The sequence below is a fragment of the Cricetulus griseus genome, assembly GCF_003668045.3.
Source record: "Cricetulus griseus strain 17A/GY chromosome 1 unlocalized genomic scaffold, alternate assembly CriGri-PICRH-1.0 chr1_0, whole genome shotgun sequence".
NCBI lineage: Eukaryota > Metazoa > Chordata > Mammalia > Rodentia > Cricetidae > Cricetulus > Cricetulus griseus.
This window is the reverse complement of record NW_023276806.1, coordinates 45,636,419-45,640,781: the sequence shown is the minus strand read 5'-3', so window position 1 is coordinate 45,640,781 and position 4,363 is coordinate 45,636,419. Positions and strand designations below refer to the sequence as shown.

At 33.6% G+C, this 4,363-nt stretch overlaps 1 long non-coding RNA gene across 1 annotated transcript; it reads right to left on the bottom strand.

Moving 5' to 3' along the window:
* Positions 1-302: 302 nt before the first annotated feature.
* LOC107979929 lies at positions 303-3,845 on the bottom strand. The gene is made up of 3 exons (XR_003481165.2): positions 3,785-3,845; positions 2,925-2,972; positions 303-688 (listed from the first exon to the last, which is right to left on the bottom strand). It is a non-coding gene; the product is annotated as an uncharacterized LOC107979929 (long non-coding RNA).
* Between the last annotated feature and the right edge of the window lie 518 nt (positions 3,846-4,363).

Genomic DNA, 4,363 nt, shown 5'->3' with positions numbered 1-4,363 from the left:
ACTTCATGTAAAAGACCAAAGGTGAAGATGAGGGAACTGTATTCAAAGTGATGGGCCCTGTAGTTAATGTAGAAAATCAGCACATCAATTTTGAGACAGTGACATGTACATATCAACAGGTGAGCATCATGAAGAACTAAATATCATGAGTGGAAATGTTTCTAATAAAAAAGACCAGGGGCATTATCAGTATACTGCAAGTCTTAGAGAACTACATATTCAAGAAAATTTAACTATCTACTCATAAATTTATGTATATATTTGACACATTTTTGATAATTTGTATTTTTTTCTGACTCGGCTTTATTAGGACTCATTACAGGAATACAGTATAGGTGTTATAGGAGCTGAAATGACTCAAAGACAGCTGAATTGCCAAAAGCTCTCGTTAGCGTGTGTGACAGTTCACAGACATTGGAAACCTGGAGAGTGCTACATAACTGGAAGGCAGCTCACAAGTTCAAAGACTTGTCACTTTCAGGCAGCTTGGTTGTTCTGAGACACTTGCAAGTAGCTTGGGTGATCTTTGCTTCTTTAAGAAGATTCACCTGATGTATGTGGCACTGATAGTCACAATACTTCTAGAAATTTCAGCATGTTGAAGTGTCTCTCAGCAGTGTTTACTGCTCAATACATGCTTGGGGATGAAGAAGCCTACTGAATCTGGTGACTTTGGTGGACTTCCTGTCTGAAAGAAATACATCTTAAAAAGCTTGCCTCAAAGATAGGCAGTTTTATTTCATAGAATATTGTCATCACCACTTGAAGAAGGAAATAATGATGACAAGTACCTTTGGTCAAAGCCAATTCATTCTTAAATTTCACCACTAGCATGGTGGTGATATATATATATATATATATATATATATATATATATTTATGTGTATATATGTATACATATGTATATATATATATAATCTTTCATCAAACAAAAAATTTAAAGCTTTCTCATGTTATATAAAGAATAGATAAATGGTATAGTTAATATTAGGAAATAAAACTGCATCTTCAGCTTTAATATGAGTCAGTAGAGCATGAGTGTATGAGTGTCTTTTTTTAAAAAGACAAATTGTTTTGAAACATTGTCAGACATCAGTTAAGCATATATGATCATGAACATTTTGCATTGTTCAAGATAGTTTTCACAGCAGAAAGTACAGAGACAGAAAGACTGCTTGGAAAAGAGGCATATGTGCTGTTAATTTAGTTGTGATAGTAGAATTGTGGAATTAGTTGTAGAAAGGTGTCTTTGTGGCTATACTATGTGATTCAGCTTTTCACACTCACCATATAAAACTATGTGCACAACCATGAGCACAGATGTATATAGGCTTAAAGGGGATACAATGCTGAACAGAAAGATATTTTTCTAATGTATAATTTTGGAAACAATAAAAATATGTCCATAGGTGATAAAGACTGTGATTCTATCTTTTAAAACTTGAATCAGTTGTATGTATGGAGACTGTTTACAGCTTTACAATTTTAGTAGGAAGCAAAGTACACATAAACATCATAAGCTTTGGTTCTGCAGCTGGTAGGTCCATAATCTTATTTCCTCTGAGGAATAGTAGCATGATATATGGGTACTTCTTCAAAATTAGTTTATATAGGATGGCAAAGTTGATTGTTTTTACAAAATATAATAACAGCCAGGTTCCAAAGTGCTGACAATAAAAGATTTAGAAATATATGCAAACATTTTGTGTCAACATCAATGACTTTTCTTCTATATTTCTTCTTGTAATGATAGATTTATTACTCTTAGGATACAAAAGCAACACTAACGATATCTATTTAGGCTATTATTGTGGTATATTTTCATTGTACTGAAATGGCTGTCAGAGTATTAAAAATAATAAAATATGATTCTGGGCAGCTTTACTTTATGTGTTATACTACAAAAATATTGTATATATTTAAAGGAGAAGCTGATTTTTAAATATTCTTGTTTTTCTATTTACATATGTAATACATAAGTTAAAACGTTGTATTTTTTGGCCGGGCATTGGTGGCACATGCCTTTAATCCCAGCACTTCAGGAGGCAGATGCAGGTATATTTCTGTGAGTTTGAGGCAAGTCTGGTCTCCAGAGCAAGTGCCAGGATAGGTTCCAAAGCTACACAGAGAAACCCTATCTCGAAACACCAAAAAATATGCTGTATTTTTCATGCTCAGTGAATACTGTGGTACATACTTGTAGCTTTAATCACATTTTGAATATTTATTCTAGCTGTAATTCAATATTAGGGTCACCTAAAGCTTCCGTAGTAATATGGCATGATATAATACATGGGGTCTGGCAACTTACATTGGCTTTCATATTTAGAAGAGAGAATTTTGTTCTGCTTACTTTTTTGAGCTTCCTTAAGAACTGAATCAATAGGTAAATATAATTATTAATATTTGAAACAACATCTATTTGTGTCATGAGGGTGACTGTTTTGCTTCCATGATTTCTTTTTGATCAACTTCTGAAATATTGAGAATCAGGGTTAGAAAATATAGCAGTGTACTTTTAGGAGTCTGTGGTCTTGTACAGGTATCATATGAAATATCATGAAGATAAATAAATACCTATTGAAACTCAGGTCATTAATCTTGACTGAAAATGTATTACTCCTGGGCTCTATTCTCCTTCCATTCATATCTCTGTTTCAAAGGCTAGATTATAAATACTGCTATAAGAAAGTTTAGCAAAATAATCAGTTAGTGTGTCTGACATATGATATGACATTACTAAAGCTTTAAATGATCCTGATGTTGAAATTACATAATTAATGAAATGAAAGCGGAATAAATATAAAATACTTGGAAAAATAGTGTCTTCTCAAGAAGTATCCACATGGTAAAATGAAACTTAGCTAAATGTAACAAAGCAAGAGGCTATCAATAAGGAAAGAATTTCCCAAAATTTTACTTACCTTCACATGGGATTAAACCTGGTATTTTACTATGGAATGAGCATCAATCTATAAATGAAGATAAGAACATTTATGATGTTTAAAGGGATATTTTTATGATAAATTACTAAGTCCATATATATATATATATATATATATATATATATATAATGAATATAACTAGCACAGTTCTATCTACATATTATTTTGAAAAAACAATGGCAGAAGATGATTAAAATAAATGTTACTGACAAGTTATATTCATTTGGCTGTACTAAGGACATATTACTTGTAAATATTACAGCTTTGGAGGGAACTGTATCCTGAATTGTCAGAAAGTCAGGCTATACCTGAAGCTGGGGCCCAGTGGGGGATGGTCTCACCTTAGGATGTAGCAATGCTGCTTCTCTTGGAGGGAGAGAGAGAGAGAGAAAGAGGGAGAGAGAGAGAGAGAGAGAGAGAGAGAGAGAGAGAGAGAGAGAGGAGACAGAGACAGAGACAGAGAGACAGAGATTACTGTGCCCTAGGGGAGTTTCCCAGCAATGGTATCTGTTTCTTCTGCTGCTCTGCCTCCATAAGGGAGCTTTCCAGGAGAGATTATGTTCCCCAACAACGAAAGAAGACTGTCACCCAAAAGTCTTTAAAGAAAATGATTTATTTGGGAAGGAATAATTAGGAGAGTGACTGCTTCTACCAAGATGTGTAACAATAGCAATTTTTCCAAGCCACCCCAGTCCTGCCACCACATGAGCACCCAAAATAATATACTGAGATTAATATTAGATACAATGCTGCTGGCAAATTACTAGGATTTCATACTTTCTAGCTCAGTCTTAATTATCAACCATAATTACTACTATATATATTTTATAAAGACTTACCTGATTGAGGACACTGGCAGCATGTGTCCTCTCATGTCAGGCTCAATGGCAGCTCCAGAGAAGAGAGGGGGAGGAAAAAGAGGAAGAGAGTGACTTCCTGCTTTTCCCTGCTTATATTCTGAGTCGGCCTGCTATGTCATTTCCTGCCTGTGTCACAAGACTTCTCTTTACTACATTTCCCAGAATCCTCCTAGACTCCTAATCACAAATATCTTGCTTCCCTATTGGCCAACAGTACTTTATTTATCAACCAATAAGATAAAAATATACACAGAAGGACCTCCCCTATCATCTCCTCTTTTCTGGCTAATAAAAAGAAAGGTTTTAACATTAACATAGTAAGATATATAACAAAATATTTATCAAGTAAGATCTATAGTCATAATATTTAGTGCATTAACATTTCATAAGATTTAAAGAAAATATTCTATCATCTATTTTATCTTTGTGAGTCTAAATCTTATATGTAAATCTTTTTTCATAATTAAGGAAAAGCATAACTATAGCTATCTGTCTCAAACTCCATTTAAGACCACAGAAGGATAATATATAAACTCTAGAACTGACAGAGACACCTTG